This window comes from Pyxicephalus adspersus, chromosome 6 (assembly GCF_032062135.1).
Source record: "Pyxicephalus adspersus chromosome 6, UCB_Pads_2.0, whole genome shotgun sequence".
NCBI lineage: Eukaryota > Metazoa > Chordata > Amphibia > Anura > Pyxicephalidae > Pyxicephalus > Pyxicephalus adspersus.
Genome location: NC_092863.1, coordinates 93166209 through 93184772, shown reverse-complemented (window position 1 = coordinate 93184772; position 18564 = coordinate 93166209). Strand labels below are relative to the sequence as shown.

Genomic DNA, 18564 nt, shown 5'->3' with positions numbered 1-18564 from the left:
CAACTGGTGTCTAAGCTACAAGTGTACCGGAGAATATATTCACACCCAGTTACACAAGAAAATTCTTTTTTTTGGATTATGCAGTGCAGAAGATGACTGTTGGGTAAGTGGGGTTCGTAACATTTTACCCCCACAGTTTTTTTCCCTAAAACTATCATATTGTAAAATTAGTTGGGGAGTAGAGCTAAAGTGCATTTAAGTGCTATTGTGCCATTGCATCTTGATAAATCACGACCTCATAATAATACTGTGTAAAAAAAGGGGCCCTATTTATAAAGCCGTGAATCTTACAAGAAACATTCCCTGGTGGAGAGTCTTCCAGGTCCATGTGTTTTAATGGTAGTAATTGATTATCCACCAGGGAATGTTTCAGTGAATATCAGATTCATTGCTTTATATATTATACTATTACTGAATGCTTGGCTATGTGTGTATGTAGAGGTACAAATAGATTCCCAATTTACAACAATGAGGCACATTGGTGACATTGATCCCTATTGCAAATATTCTTCATGTGCTGGAAAATGCAACAGAACACCTCTGCTGTGCACTTATTTCAGGGATAGTTATCAAGACAGTAAAACTCTTTCCCTGGTAAAATGATTCACTTACCGGGTTGGTTAGGAGTCAGGGTCATGGTAAGTCAAGCTGTGGTTAAATTTAGGGACTAGGTGGTAGGGCTGGGTTGGGGAAAGATTGATATTGGGCACCAGCCAGGAAGATATTAGGGTTAATCCCCATATAGATGTTTAAGGACTTAGATGTTTGTTACTGAAAATGTATTTGTGTTCTTTTCTATTGAAAATTGTTTTTTTGTGTTCATTTCCAGAATCATCTGACATGCACAGAGCTTTAGGCACCAAGAAGCAAAATTGGTAAAGGTTTAAGCTCCTTTCACACGTTTTGTTAAAGCACTGTGCAGTGAACATGTGTTGTAATGTAGCAGCTGCACATAGATGACAATGGTTTGTGTGCTGCACCATATTAAAGAAAGTGTGGCATGAACCCTTCTAGGTGTGTTGTGGCTAATTAAAAATGAATGATATAATTAGCATGATGAATGTCTGACACATGATAACACGCACATGTTAACAAAGCTCACAATGGTGTAAACAGCCACCAGGTAATGGGGGGGGGGGGGGGGGGGAGAGAGTCGGGTTAGTGGAATACCAGCGAGAAGGATGTTACAGTAGTCCAGACGAGAGATGATAAGAGCATGTACAAGGAGTTTGGTGGTCTCTGGTGACAGGTAGGGGCAGATTTTGGAGATGTTGCGTAGGTGAAAATGACAGGCCCTGGAAATGTTCTGAATATGGGGGGGGGTAAATGAGAGGGCCGAGTCAAAGGTGACACCAAACAACCTGCCTGAGGGGAGGGCCGAATAACAGTGTTGTAGATGTATATCTACATATCTCTTGTGAATGTATCTATACTTCCACACAATAATAACTCATAGCCAGCCATACACACAGCACACAGCTCATAGCCCGCCATACACACAACACACAGCTCATAGCCCGCCATACACACTGCCTACCCTCCATGGTCACAACATACACAAACACTGTGTATACACAAACCCCTCCCCTTATCCCTGGAGTGGGCGGGGCGGCCGTGTGTTCCCCGGGCAGTGACGTCACAGCTCCTGCAGCCTGGCTTGTGTAGGGAGCACCGGAGGGAGTGACTCATCTGTGATCACACTGCGGACACGGACCGGCGGAGGAGTAGCGTGCAATGTGAGTCACCGGGGCATGTGCTGGGGGCCTGGGGGGTGCTGGATGAGGCCCGGCAATTCTCGGTGCTGGATAGGGATCAGCCTAGGGACTGTGTACCGTGTGTGCGGAGCTGCTCAGTGTCAGCATCATACACAATGTGCAGGGATCACACAGCTGTCCCTGGAATGATATCCTGCTCCTAACTCCCCAATCCCTACTCTGATTTTATCATCTCTCATTATTGTCTATTTATTAACTATTACCATGTCACCATGCTCCCAGATTTACAGATCTGTCCTGACATCCTAGTCCCTGATCATTTAAACTGCTTATGTCAAACTGACCCCCATTTACACCCACATTTTGTTATTTTATTAATTATATATAATGTATCAGATATACACATCTGTCCCTGAAATCCTAGTCCCTGATCATTTGTTTTACACTAAACTTTTTTTTTTTCTAAACCGTTAAATTTTTGTTTGTTTTTTTAATATATATATATAAACTCCATATAAATGTCAGATCTGCAAGCACAGTACCAGATTTACAGATCTGTCCCTGATTATTATTATTGGGAGCTTGTTTTAGACTGTTTATGTGTATTTTTTTTTAAACTGTTAAAATGTTTCTATTTTTTTTATTATTTTTAATCTATGTCAGATCCACAAGCACAGTCACAGATTCATAATGATTGTTCTGACAACTTCTATCTGCCCCCTACATTCATTGTTTTTACAATCTGGCTTTTCATTGTTTCTTTTAGTTATTTGCTTATTTTGATTTTATTGTGTTTTAGTTTTGTATTATTTTTTTTATTCATTGATAACCCATATGTAAAATGTCAGATCTGCAAGGACAGTCCCAAGTCTGCCTAAAATTGGAGTCCTTGATTTTTGAAATCTCGTTATTTCAGTCCGTCCCCTATTTGTAAATTCACACTGTTTTTTGGATAAATCGATATATAAAAAAATATATATATATATATATATATATATATATATATATATATATATTTTATAACACATTTGTCGTATAAGACGCACCAACTTCCCCCCCCCCCCCCCCCCCCATCACTTTTATTGTGTATATTATATTATATTATGTATCTGTTTTAGTCATTTTCCATTCGTTAAAAACATAGAAATGCTAAAATATTTTTATCATAAACTTGTCCCTATGGGGATGTATGGATTCTGTAGTACTGCAGGACAGAAGTGCATTGTGTATTGCTGAGCGGTGTCCCTGAAATTATTTTAATATGTTGACAGTTGTGTTTGACAATTTCTCTTTCTATATCTCTGTCCCATCCATTGTTTCTACCCCTAAATACATTGTAACTGCTGTTGTATCCTAATTTATTGTTCTGTGTGTGTGTATGCATGTGTATATGTATATATGTGTGTGGGTATATATACAATTTGTGTGTGTGAGATCGTTTATGCATCATTATTACTTTTCCTGGTGATGTTTTTGCTTGCAGGGATAATAATGCTGGCGTGTTAAAAAACCTAAAGAATAAAGTCATCTTTCTCCACAGCCTCGTGTTCTAGGAATGTTCTTGGAGTGTTTGTGGAAATTGTTGCCTGTGGAAATCTTAACCGGCATGTGTTTTTGGCCAGACATATAATAAAAAAAGTTCTGTGTGTTAGAAAACATTTTTGAAGTTATGTTGTTGTTTGTTTATTGATGGGCAGCCTATATCATGTTTTATATATATATGTATATATATATATATATATATATATATATATATATATATGTGTGTGTATGTATATGTATGTATGTGTGTGTGTATGTATGTGTATATATATATATATATATATATATATGTGTGTGTGTGTGGGGTGGCCTGTGCTAGAAGAGTTTCAATACACCAACTCTGCAATTGTCTCCCCGGAATTTAAAATTCTGCTAATTAGGCAACTAAAGTATGACTGTATACATTCTACGCATGCTGGAGTCCATAGAATCATCTGCTGCCATGTAAAACTATAGTTGTGTTGATTATTGAGTAATATTTTCAATTTGAGCTTTTTCTGTAAATGAGGAAGAAATGATACACTTTTTTTTGCAGTTGCAAGGAATGACGTATTTATTTCTTAAGCATGCCTTTTATATATCTGATGGTTTCAAAGAACTGATCTATGGATTGACCCAGGATGAAAATCTGCTACATTTTGCATTGTGGTTTTTCTGCAGACCATAAGACACATATGGGCCAATTTGCTGCTATTATGTTTTTTTTTTATCATGTGAATGCTTTCTAGTATTATTTATGATGGTGATTTAGTCATCATGGATATCATTGTGTTATATAAATTGTGGTGGTAGGCAGATGATTTGCTATATGGAGTCATAGACTGAGACTTTATAACTGCTTGTGACATTGAAAATGAAATAATTTCCCAAGTCTCGGCATAAAAGTTTAGCTGTATGGAACTTGTAGATATCTAATGGGTCACTGTTGCCTAGATGGGGTTTGTGGTTGCAGAGTGAAATGATACATTATGTATTTAGTGATTATGTAAATCATACCAGATGTGTTTCTGGGATACTTTATATATACTTTATTACTGACTAGATGTCTGAATGTCTCTTGTGATCTGTCAGTGTTTCTGTATGTTTTTACCATGGAGGATAAAAAAAGATAAACTTTAGGTATTAGGAAACTCACAGATACAGAGTACATGGAACGTGCAGTACATTAAAATATAATGGGTAGGAAGTGAGGCATACATTGGGTATGTGACACCTAGGGCTGCTTTATACCTCAAAATTATTTTTAGTAATCCTAATGAATTTAAAGTAGTAATAAGCTGAAAAGGAAGCAGATCGTAAAATATTGTAAAATCTTTCTCCTGGTGGTCAGTGAAGTAGGACCTATTAACCTGGCAGACTTTGTAGAAGGTCCCTTCTGTTGGGGGTCAGCTTAGAAGAATCACCAATAGAAGAGGGCTTTCTATGCCCACCACCAATATCAGAGGGCTTTCCATGCTGACCACCAATGCCAGAGGGCTTTCAATGCTGACCGCCAATGCCAGAGGGCTTTCAATGCTGACCGCCAATGCCAGAGGGCTTTCTATGCTGACCGCCAATGCCAGAGGGCTTTCTATGCTGACCGCCAATGCCAGAGGGCTTTCCATGCTGACCGCCAATGCCAGAGGGCTTTCCATGCTGACCGCCAATGCCAGAGTGCTTTCCATGCTGACCACCAATGCCAGAGGGCTTTCCATGCTGACCACCAATGCCAGAGGGCTTTCCATGCTGACCACCAATGCCAGAGGGCTTTAGGGCTTTCCATGCTGACCACCAATGCCAGAGGGCTTTCCATGCTGACCACCAATGCCAGAGGGCTTTCCATGCTGACCACCAATGCCAGAGGGCCTTCCATGCTGACCACCAAGTAGAAGGACCCCTTCTGTTGGTGGTCTGTGTGAAGGATGTTCCTTCCTTTACAGATATAAAGATCATTAGTGCCACTGATGATTTGTCTGAAAGTCAGAAATCGGTTGTTACTCATAGAACCCCAGCAACCTCTTGAGGACCCCTAGTTAAGAAAGGTTGATCCGAGGTATTCATGACCTCCTTGTTTACTTGGATATCCTCCATGTTATTTTATTTTATGACATACATATCTGAGGATTTCTGGAGGTCATATAGTGTTCTTCTGATAAGTAGGTCCAATGTGTGGCAAGTTAGCTATCTGTAGATTTATTTTGTTTCGTACTATTGGATGTTTATGCTGATAGATCTGATCTGTGTATATTTTCTGGGCTGGACAGTTCCGTTTTTGCAGAGTGGCTATTATTGACTTTAGAGTGACTGACTACACTGTCATCATTTTATTTTGGTTTAGATATTATATACTGTATGTGCTATGGAGAGGCATATACCATTATTTATTTTCAATGCAATTTGCAAATGGTAGGTTAACCCCCAAAGGTTAGCCCATTGTCAAATTTTAGGTCAAACAAATCCATACTTTGGAAAACAACCAGGTGCAATTTCAGGTGCAATTTCATAGTATATATAGCTGATTTATTTATAAATCACCCAACTGCATGTCGTGCTTCATCTGTCTATCTGTCTCTATCTCTCATCAAACATTTACTGCCAATGTATTCTACTTTATATATTGGTGTTTATTTGACCTCATTGTATGTATTCTGATACTTGTTTTCATGTACTGTAGAATGATTTATTTTAGCAAATGCATTAATCCTTAGTGTCATGTTTTGCTTATAGTACAGTGATAAACACAGATCTTTCTTTCGATATGGGTGAGCCAGTATTAGTGGTCTGTGTGCAAATATAAAGTAGCTTATGCGGTTATGTGTATGTAAACCAAAACATAAAACATGTATTTGTTCCTTTTGTTCTGTTTAATTATAATTCTACCCCAAATCCAATCTATATGCTCACCTGATCATTTCAGCAATAAGCATCTAATAATCCAAAGCATCTCCTCTTAGTTCCTTTTTTTGTATCTGTTAATGATTTGAAAAAAAAACACTGGCAGCATTGTCTTCCTGCAGCGTTGTCTTTACACTGCGCTGAAATATGTCACATCATTTAACATTAAGGGCTTGTTCAGAGAAGCGGTTTCTAGGTGGCACCTGGTGGTTGGCACCCTGCCCAGCTGCTTGCTCCCCCCCCCCCCATTCTGGCTGGCTTTTAATAAAAAAGTGTTTGAAAATTTACAGTGGGCGTCAGCAGACGACACTGAGCCACTCACTCGTTGCATATTATACTTGTACATACTTTTCAGTTTTAGCAATTAAAACCAAAGAAAATACAAAATCAAACTACAGTTGTCATTGAAAATCCGGCCACTGATACTCCTGATTCTTCAGTTTTCTGGCATGAATTTCGGATTGCATTTTCAATACAGGGACTGTAGTACACTGTTTTGCCACTTATGTTTAGATGGCGCTGTTCTGCAGAACAGCTGTTAGGTCTACTTGCTACACTAAATACACATTGAGACTATGCCTATGTGTGGAGGTAAGTGTAACTTTTAAAAATCTGGAATTTTTGAAAATCCAGCGCTCCTCAGCTTCGGAGGTTGCCGGATTTTTGAATGTCCCAAGTGTAGACAAACTCTCAAAGCAACCATGCTGAATATTGGGAATTTTAAGTACAAACTTTCAGAACTGAACCCTGCAAATGTAAAACCCCATTGTGTAGTTGTGCTTGGCTGTAGTTGTGCACCTATCCATACAGCCAGGACCTCTCATGCCTTTTAAACAGACTTGTAATTTCTCACCACCTACCACCACCACCTTTTCAGGTAGACAAATGGTTACCACTCTAGGAAATGTAGTCTGGCATCTATAGTTCTTCCTACCGTGGTTGCCATATGGTCACACATGATTGGCTGAATTCAGTAATGAGATCTATGAGATATTCTGCAGTGTGCAAGCACATTTGGCACAAAAAATTTATGGCCACTCATTTGCTTTTATGCACTGTTTTAGTTCATTTATAAACCTTGTTGCTTTTAGAATGTGCCTTGTTCAGTTTTCAGATTAGTTGGACCTTAAGCTTTAACTATTCCCTAAAGCCCGGTAGGCAAATACCAGATTTTGGTGATATGGTGCCCCTCTTGCTTTCTTATGTTGCAGTAAGAGTAGTCCAGAAGTGGACACGATTATCTTGGTGTTTTTATATATAGTTAGATATTTTTATGTATAGGATTAGGACTTTGTTGGCTGGACACGCCTAGGTGCTTTGCTTTTATCTGACGCTGACTTTTTGTGAAGCCTTAATGTTACCAATGATTGTTTTCGTTATAATCTGTGTTGCTACTGTAGCTGCAGTTTGGATTATTGCTGTTGTATCAGCTGGCATTGTTCATGTTCTTTCTACTAATCAAGGCATTTTTTTGGAATGGTTAACTTGACATTACCTTTTCTAGCACATACTTGGATAAATAATTTTCATGAGTGAATGACCACAGTCATGCAGTGTAAATAATTCAGTCACTGATTAACCAGTACAGGTGATTTGTAAACCAATATTCTGATCATTAGGAAAGGAAACATGAACAAATATATAATACTTTGTTTTGGGTTTGGTGGCTTTTTTCTGTTCTTTTTACTTGGACCTAGTGATCCTGTAAACAACAGACTTAATGGCTAATGGTGACCAAACCTAATGTACTGTAACTAGAGTAGAAGTGTTCTGTAGTGCACATTGTTTAACAGTGAACAAATCTGAGAACAAGAAGTTACCAGCTCAGTTTATTTCTTTTTTTCCTTTTAATAAACATATCTGCTTCCCTGCCAGCCAATTTAAACATAAAAATGTTGCAATTAAGAAACAATATATTGCGATCTTACATTTGGTTGGACCTCCTATACTTACAGTTATGGCACACATTTAGTATAGTATTGTTTTGATAAGCTTATGCAATGTCACCACATTTGTTGAATTACTTCTCCAAGATCTTGATGATTGGAGAGTTGGACTGCTATGTAAGGTCATCTCCAGCACTTCCCAAATATTCGCAATGGGGTTAAGCTGTGTACTCTACGGTGGCCAATTCATGTGTGAAAATTATATCTCATGCTCCGTGATTCATTCTTTCCCAATTGGAGCCCAATGAATCCTGGCTTTGTCATCTTGGAATATGCCCGTGCCATCAAAGAAGTAAAAAATCCATTAATGGAAAAACCTGGTCATTCAGCATATACAGGTAGTCAGCTTACTTAATTTTTTGGGCATATAACATTCCTGAACCTAGAACTGACCATTGGAAACAACCCAAATCATAACAATGCTACCATAGCCCCCCCAGGACTCCCCATAAATCTTTTTGTTTGGCCAGACAGTGTATATTCAATTGCATACCTATCTTTTGGCTTCCAGTAGACCGGTATCATCACTGCTGCCTCCTGGGAACTGGAAAGCCCACATGGAGTAGTATTTATTGTTCTCTACTGTTTTGAAGGAGAAATACAATAGCAGTGCTTAAAAACTTACAAACAGGGGATTGCACAAAAATGGGCTGCCCCTTTGTACATTTATAACATTTCAAATTTTGGATAGAAAAATTGCTTTAAGGCATTCACACTGTGAAATGATTAACCGTAAGGGGAAACAAGGCATGGGCATAGGTTTACAGCCATGTTTACATCAGAATTGTTATTAAATTGAAGTTTCCCTTGAAAATACAGCTTGTATTAGGTAATGGTATCCTATGTTCACATTTATCCCTCCCGGTATTTGTAACACTTCCTTTCTTCCTGTAAGTGTACACGTATAACCTCTGTTGGTTAAAGGCAAAATGTTGGCATAAAACAGATCTGCATTCTTTCTTCAGTCATGTTAGAGGTGTGTTTATGAATTCTTAGGATATACTTGGCTTATGACGGTAGGCAGTATCAAACTCCATAAGATGTTTGTACACCTGTTTGGATATAGATGTTTAGAGTAGTGTTTCTCAACCAGGCTTTAGTGAAACTCCGGGTTCCTCAGGTTGTTATGTTTTTTTGAGCAAATAGCGATTTGTTCCTCATTTTAGGTAACACATCTTCCTGGCTATTTGTAAGGGTGACGTTCTTCCCAATGACCCCCAATGTAAGATGCACTATTTCCATTGACCACCACACTAATGTACTGTGAGATGAGGTTATAGTAAATATAGCAGGGGTTCCCTAAGACCTGAAGGTTCTTTCAAGGGTAGCACGGTGGCTCAGGGTTTAGCACTCCGGCCTTTGCAGCGCTAGGTCCTAGGTTCGAATCCCAGCCAGGACACTATCTGCATGGAGTTTGCAGGTTCTCCCTGTGTCTGCGTGGGTTTCCTCCGGGTACTCCGGTTTCCTCCCACATCACAAAAACATGCAGTTAGGTTGATTGGCTTCCCCTAAAATTGACCTTGGACTACATTGATGACATATGACTATGGTAGGGACATTAGATTGTGAGCTCCTTTGAGGGACAGTTAGTGACATGACTTTGTACAACGCTGCGTAATATGATGGCGCTATATAAATACTGTGTAATAATAATAATAATAATAAAAGGGTTCTCCCATATAAAAAAGTTCCAGAACACCAATTTAGAGGGCTCAAAAGGGATTTGATTAGGTGACTTTGACTTTTCTGTATTTGTAGTTGTAAACAAAAGATAAAAACCAAGAATTTTTTGGTGAAGGATATGGGAAAAAGTCTTCCCACTTGGATATTTTCACTCTTTTTTTCCTTTTTGTGATGGCAACTCAAAAGTTGTAGATTTCCATCAGTGACAGTGAATAAGATAATAAGTAGGGAAAGCTAGGTTAGCCAGACATGGGCCCGTTCGAATGAGCATCAAATTGACCGTAAATTGTTTTTGAATTTCTGTTTTTGATTGAGCATTTGAATTGGAGAATAGAAAGAACCCTGAAAGAAGTATCTCACAGCGATTTTGAGACCTCATATTTATTTTGGAAGCATATGTACATATATGGGTAGGGTTTTTCACCCCATGTATTTTTGTTATTGAGGATGAAATCTTGGTACACATTAATGTATGTTAAAATGTATAGATGTGAATAGGCCCAGGAGAATGTTGGGATAGAAACGAGCTGTTGATTTTCGAAATATCTGGTTCTGTGCCTAAGAAAATCTTCCCCTACCCTAAGAAGTGGAAAAGGAGAATTTACTATCAGATCTTTGTGCACAATATCTAATATCTGCAGGCCTTCCGAAGCCTACAGAGTGAATAGATTGTCTGAGACAGGCTTCACTTTCTTCTACAGCCTCATAGGAAGGGGGAAAACTATTAATGTTCTCAAAACTGTGCCAAAATAAATCCTGTTTTGCTTGATTATGTTATCAGTCAATTCCAACAAAGACTTGAGACAAAGTAAACCTTATGTACTTGCATGGTTGTCCAATGCTATTTGTTATTCGTGTCTCGCCCAAAATAGTTGTACTGAAAACACGCTTATGCACACTGTTGGTGGTAAAAAGATAAATATTAGACAATAGAAGGTGGCTAACTCTGCATGTATGATCTGGCTGCCGATCATTGTTCATCACGTTCAGATTGTAGGAATATGCATGCTTTGGAATGTGGAGGAGAGAACACCTGAGCCTTATCTCAGTGAAAATAACAGAGTGTTCCTGCCAATCGTCCTGGGCAGGGGAGCGTACAGACGTCAAATTGCCTCCTGGATTAAAGTAGACCTTCTGTTTGGATGTTGTGTAACACGTATTTATGCTCCCAGGGATCACAGTACTGCCCTTGACGTCACCTTTATCTGTTTTACACAGGACGTAGCCATCTTTACGTAGACACCATCCAGAGTCATCTACTTCCCGGAGTAAGTCGCTGGCTCACAGAATGCACAGTCAGAAATATTGGTGTAGTTCTGATACAGATCCACAGATAAACAAAAATGTACACACATTGGCACAAAATGACACATTAGGAATTTATTCTTGTTACTGAAAGTCAACCTATGACTGTGGTTATGGGGTGCAGGCAGTAGTTGACTACTCTTCGGCATGCCTCCTGTCCATGGGAATGCTTGGTCTAGGTGGGATCTTGTGGTTTTACTATACAAAGGATAAAGACATCTCCAAACACTATTGATCTCAGAGGAAAAATAGTAAATGTACTGGGTTTGCAAACCTGACCCCGTCTGGCCGGTGGCTAGCCAGGAGGTTTCAACTGCTGCCATATATTGTTAGTAAATCCATCCATGGCCATCAAAATCAATAATCCTGATCAGCTATTTGTGAACATTAAAGGAAGTACATTCACTAGTAAGAGTGATATTCATGCATGAAGGATCTGGGGGTATTTAGTAAAAAAGACGGCACTGTAACGGCTACATGCCGGTGGGAATATTAGTTATTGGGCCATGATACTTTGAAATGTCCTTACCATTGGTATTCAAATTACAGAACAGCCCCACTAAAGGCAGCAGAAAAAAACAATACCCTTGCAATGTATAGGAGAAGCTTATTATTTACCTTACTCCTTGCTCTGGCATGCCTACACTGTCCTTTGTGAACAGTTTCCCGTAGCTGCTCTCCTTTTGCTGGTATCAGACAATCTGATATCAATAAGGTCAATGCAGGGACCTGCAGTGTCGAAGGCAAGAGCCCATCCCATACTTAAGCATCATGAGGATTAGGGGAGAGCTCTAGGGGTAGAAAATGATAAGGTGAGAGTTTAACTTTAAAAAAGGATATTAATGTTTCTCTGGGCTCCCTCCTAACCAGACAAATTTGCTGCATGAAGTGTATGTGATTTACGGTTAGCATTTCCAGGCATTAGATACGCTTTTGCATACTCATGTAGGTCCATTGAAATGCAAAACCTGCTTGAAGTAGGTCAAATGAGGTCAGAATTGGGTCAGCAGCAGGTTGCATCCACCTTTTAGAAAATGCTAAATAAAATCAGAATTATTTTAAATTCATTTAAATATAAGGACAAAAACCCAAAGCACAGTCACTTGCCTATGCACACATTTGCAGTTTTTCCTAATGCATTGAAATGCAGCAAAACACTAGTTCACTTTTATTACAAAGTGCATTGCAATGTACATTAACACAGCCATATATGTATTAACACTCACAGGCTTTTTACATTTTGATACTAATTGTATCAGGAGGAGGAAAGAAGTGAATAGGCCCTTTAATGTAATGCAGGCATGGTGGGGGGAAAAAACCCATTAAATATTGTGCTAATGGCTGAGGATTATATACTTCATAGTAAAATGTTCTTTATAAATGACCCCTGTGCCGGATTATTACCTCTATTCTAATTAACGCAACTGAAGGGCACTTCATCTCTGTGCTGTATATTTGAGGTGATGCTTGTTCCAGAATGAAGCGCCACATTTCCAGGAATAGCTTGCCTGTATGTGAACTACGCGAGATAATGCCAAATACAAACTGATAGCCATAACACATGTATGCCCAGGAGAAAATCCGCAACTAAATATAGATTAGATGCAGACAGAACTGTAATACTCCATTAGCTAATGGGGTGGGGGTGGGGGCAGTATGTCTGTGTATATTATACTATATATTATCGGTATAATGTTACAAAGAATAATATAAAGATAATAAAATATATCATTTTGTTTTTTTTTAATTTAAGTGTTAGGCATGCACAAAGTTAGCAGTTAATTAATGTTTAAATGCCCCTTGCAGTACCGACCTTCAGTCTGGAGCTGCACCCCACAATATATTAATGGAACTGGAGGTCTTCAGATTTCCAGGCTGAACCACCCCCAGCATTATTTAGTCTTAAATGTAGCATTTGCAGGGTGCTATGAACTCTCTTCTAGCATTGGCCTGACTCTCATTTGATACAGAGCTATCCTGATATCATTACATTAGCACCACTCTCTGTGTCATCCCCACCACTGAGAAAAAAGAGGTGAATGTTTAAAAAAAAAAAAAAAAAAAGTTTGCCTATTTCATCTACAGTCTTTGATTTTTATGTAGTACTGTTGGAGTGCTTCCTTCTTGCGCGGCTTCTGGATTCACATAAAAACCCCCATTTGACTTTACAGTTACCATGGGTCAGTTTTGAATTTGTCAGATTCCACGAAGCCATGTGCTTAAACCTAAAATCTTGTGCAGGGTACAAAGAATCACTTTTTTTACTGTTTTATTATTTATTATTACTTTCGTACACATTTCTTTTATTTGCTTTTATTTTCTCTCTTCCGGCTAGGTGAGCACCAATTGGTTCTGTGCAGCCCCACAAAAATCAATTTGGTGATACTTGCAAGACCCATCACATGCTTTCTATAAACTTTGCCTGCCAATCCAATAGTAGGGATGGGAAAGGCCACATGACCACAATACAAAATTGAGATAATGAATTATTTATTGTAATAATAATGTGGTTTATGAAATTATAATTGTATACAACAAAAATCTCGTGTATGCTTATACAATTACTTCACATTGTTGCTTTGAAGGTAAAAATATTTTATTTATAGTTTTCACATACACATCATGACTTTTATGTTTTTAGATTAAAAAAATGATTTAGCTATGTAATTAAGAGGGAAGTGTGTATACATAACCATCTTAGTCCCATAATAATCCATCCCGACATTACCAGCAACCATAAATTTTGATCTCTTCCTTAATGTAACAGCTGTTGGCCCACTGCCCCGATCATTTTCTCCTTTTAGATAAACCGTATGACATTTAAATGTTTGTTGGATTTTTAATGGTAATTTTGTCCTGATTATGAACAACACTCTAAGTAGAGAGGGGAGGAGGTCAGCCATAATTCAAGGATGTTCATTCAAAGTTGGGATGTTGGGGATGTAGATGGCTTCCAAGGAATTGGCTTCAATGGTGCTTGGTATATTTAAAATGTGTCTACATTTGGACGGATTTTAATAAAGCTACCCAAGACTAGAGAAGATAGACTATCCTGGGAGAACCTGGTGATCCAGCAGCCAAATGTTGGGCTGTTTTGACATGAAAGCTTTGATATTATAAGGAAGTGCCAAATCTTTGGCCATCACAGCAGCCTTTTCCTTTCTGTCTCCTGATCCTATATGTTTGCGAGACCGTCGTAGTGAGTAGTAGTGCAAATGCCAACTCTGTCTCATAGTTTTTGAACTTTGTCTTCCAGGATGACCAAATTTTTGATTGTTTTTCCATGGTCCATAGTCATGTCACCAGCTCACAAACTAAAGTCCCTACCATAGTCATATGTCTTTTCCACAGTCTAAGGTCAATTTTGGGGGGAAGCCAATAACCATAATTGCGTTTTTTTTAAAGGGGGAGGAAACCCACACAAACACAGTTAGAACCTGCAAACTCCATGCCGTCCTGGATGCCTAAACTTTCATACCTGTAGAGGGTTACTACAGTGTATCATCAATCCTGTCACTTTTGATAAATGGACCCTGTCTGGCCCAAACACTAAACCAGTGGGAGATATTATCCAAACATGGCATTACACAGACATCCCTTCTTTTTTTGGAGAGGGCTTGTCTGCAGTGGGCTTGTGCAGGCTTCAAAGCACCAAAAAAATGTTATTAGTTTTTGTTGTTAAGAAGCTTGTTAGGAAGATTGTATGCATTCATCAATGTGCATTCTTCTTGCTTTTACAACTCGACTTTGAAGCACTGGGAAAGGAAATGTCAAGATCCTGTACCTTTATTAGAATTGTGGGTGGTAGGGAGTGGTATAGGGATCATTCTTTGTGTGATGCTCCTCCAATCAAGTGATTACAATCATGAAGAAGATTTGGATGTCCAGCATTCCCTTTGTGGAGTTGAAAATAACTTCTTTTTGAATTGAAGTAAAGATTTCACTAAAGCTTTTTTATACTCATGTGCATGACATTAAAAATGTAAATAGAAAGTTCTAGAATGCTTTGACAGGGGGGAACAAAGAAACATCTTTGTATTCAATTTTGTCAATAAATCAGCAGTATTGTAATTCTCTGCAAAGGCAGCTGCTGGGACCTGTGGTACTTTTGAGTTTACTAATAGCATACATATAAGATATCCACACCCAGTAGTAGTCCCATGACTTTCGAGCACAGGATGGTATTTACAGGTTAATAACATAAAATATGTTAAATTCTGCTACATGATCTCTTTAAGGCTGTTCTTTCTTTTTGAATTGGCTTGAAGGAAATGATATTATGCATAAACATGGACAAGACCCTTTTTTAATGTAATTTACTACAATGCCCTTTTTTTTTCAGTGCAATGCACCTCAACGCCTGTTTTGGATTAGTATGCAGTGTGGGTGCATTGCTGACTCCGTAGCTATCAAGGTTCCATTCTTTTTGAATGATACCCCAGTGCAGAGCAGCACCAAATGTGTATTACTGAGATTTTTTTGCCAAATTAAACAGGTCTGACTAGGCTTATATAGTTTTACTTTACACTTATACTGTACTGTGTTGGCTAATTTAAAAGACAGCATGAAAAATATATTGGGTTTCGTTTTGGGCATAATACAATGCTGGATCTAAACCATGTATTTATACCCAAAACAAGCACAAAGCATGACAGAACCTGTTCTAAACAAAAGGTCTTTACATGTCATGCCTTCTTTCTCAATTCAAAACAAAATGTGCTTTGCTAATTCAAAGATAGATCTCTGGGCATCCACTAATCTAACCCACCCCACGCCAAAAACAGTGCCAACCACAACACACCAGAATGCTAGGGTGGGAATAGGTTCTTACGTTGGACAATCATTCTTCTTGACTTTGGAGGATTTTGCTTATGGGAAAACCTTACATGTCACATCTTATTCAGTTCTTTCTGTACTTTGACCATCTTCATGAGTGTTACTTCACTTGTGTTGTAGCTTCTGAAGACATCTCCCTATTAGTTTTTATTCCTGTTGTAGTGGAAACTCTGAAGTTTTCACCCAGTTTCTTTCTTGGTGACATAGGAAGTTAACTCTCCAATTGTCCTGATCATCAAATGGGGACACAGATATCAATAAAACCTGACATGGGTTTTAAACCCTCACTACACTTATTCAGATTGTCCTTCAATCAGATGAAAAGGTTGATGAAACAAGAGGCCTCTTGTAGGCAAACTCATGAATGCCTCCCTGTGTTCACTTTCCTAAATAAAGCTTCAGTTTGAAATAATAAATGTGTGCTTACCATGTAAACAAATATGTTGGTTGTTTGCCTAATATTTGGGTTGGTCTTTTTCCATGCTGGTTGCCAGAATGTGTGCCAGCCCTTGGCAAAATCTGTTGGCATCTATCAGACTGAAAGCATCTGAATGAGGGTTGTCCTTTTTGGAAACAAGGAAGCTGCTTCCTCACTCAGCACTCTATTGCAGAAAGTTATTGACCCCTAGTTAGTTTGGATAGGGGTACCATGTCTGGCCATAAACACTCAAGATGCAACGATTTGGAAACTATGGCCAACAATCTGGCTTCTGGCATATTGTAAACTCAGAATCCTCTTGAACCTTTTTGTCTTTATAACATCTTTGTTATGTTTTCTAAACAGTTGAATGTCTTGTATTGTTTGTGTCATTTCCTTGTTTAAACATCACTTTAAAAGTAACAAGTTGGATAATTGAGGTCAGCATTGGAGCTGAATTACCTTTTCTGCCAGATGGACTGAAATTACCTTTCTAATTGGTACCAAACAGTTGTAGATCTCGGTGTACAATAACAAATCTTTGCACAATGTATCCACTGGATTTGTTTTTTTAAAATAAGATGGCCATACGCTGGTTAATATTTCTTATAGGTTTGATGTAGATTTGATATAAACATCTTTTAGCTGATAGGATATTCCCAATCAATATTTAATTGAATAAACATTGTTAGTACATGTTGGTCATGGAGCAGAGAGCGAGGTCTGGATGATGAACGAACATTGCTAACCAGGTAAATAATCAATATCTAGGAGATAATGATCATTTACACTGGTCATGCTCCTATTGACCAATGTGTGACCAATAAAGATGGTCCAGAAAATTAGATTTTATACAAATCACCTTCAAAATGTTTGCAGATTGCATGCTGCAATTATAGAGTTTGTCTCTGTTTCAAGCCAATGCAATTTGTAATAAAGTTGAATTTTCTGTATCTCATTGACCATCTCTAGGGGCCACAGTGAGTGGAACCCCACTACTGCTAAAATTATTCACCTCCATTATCCAAAGCAGCTGTTTGTAGTCCAGGAAGGCATTTGTGATCCTCTGTGATTGTCCCAAGTCCATTGTTATGCATTTAGGACAATTTTTCATAGTATGCAAGAAAGTAATTTTATTATGAAGAGCTCCCCGCATTCAGGTTGCTTTTGTACAACACAATCCTGTCCTGACTTGCTATATTTATGTATACGGTTTGGTGCTTCCTTAAAAATACATCTTCAGGCGAGTGATAAGCGTGGATTCCAATAGGGGTCTGTTGAGAAGAGAAAAAACAAAGATGAGTATGAGCAAATAACAAAATACTTGGAAGATTAAATAATTCATAGGAAACTAAGCCTTAGAACTGCTGAGGTCCCTCGCACCAAGGCATCATAGTAATATATGCTATGTGTATCGGTACTTTGTGGTTACATTTATTGTGATTGGCACCCCAACGTACTCTGAACACGTCCGGTATGCATTTGTGCATTTCAGGTTGTTCATTTTCAGTAAGCTGTTTAATGTATCACAAAGTGGTTGTGTGTGGGTCCTAAATGGCCCTTTGCTTTCAGAAAAATAACTTGAAAACACCTACGTTTCAGAGTGAATTTTTTTTTACATAAAATTATTCATCGTCAATATCTTTTGCTTTGCCCATTACTCATAGCAAATTGGTTCTCATAATGGAGGACCTCACATCCACTTTTTGGTAAAACTTCCTCTTTCCCCTAGTTGTTGAGCTTTACCATGTATCTCCAGATTTGAAAAAGCATGTATGACCTTCTCAGGTTACAGGGCATGAGACCTAAACATGGGCACATTGGATATCCATAACCCCATATGGGCTCTGATACAGGCCAAGCTGAAGCTTACACAGGGTGTAGCACCCCCGTAAATGCTTTCTAGAAATGTTTCTAGAATGCAAAGATTGGTGATGCCCAATTTGTGGCCATATGGTGCTTGCCATGTGGCCCACCAAATATTAGTATTTGTAGAAACCTTGATTTGTAAAGGAGCTGTAGTATTTGTGATCACTAGCAGTCTCATCTAAGATGTCCCCAATCTTCCATTTACTGTAGGTCTGCAGTCTCGGTCTTTAGGTCGTATCACTAGCCGGGACTCATATTCTAATGTCCCTGCCATAGGCTTACTTTCCAGTCAAGACCACCGTGCCACTTCACTTCTAGGGAAAGCCTAACTGCCCAGAGGAAACCCACGCAAACACAGGGAGAACATACCAACTCC

At 38.6% G+C, this 18564-nt stretch overlaps 1 protein-coding gene across 1 annotated transcript in view; it reads left to right on the top strand.

Moving 5' to 3' along the window:
• The first annotated feature begins 1590 nt into the window (after positions 1 to 1590).
• Positions 1591 to 18564, top strand: part of LOC140334318 (leukemia inhibitory factor receptor-like) — a 66853-nt gene continuing 49879 nt past the window's right edge. Inside the window, exon 1 of the mRNA XM_072416615.1 lies at positions 1591 to 1736. The gene's annotated coding sequence lies outside the window, so the exon portion shown is untranslated. The remainder of the gene's footprint in view (positions 1737 to 18564) is intronic.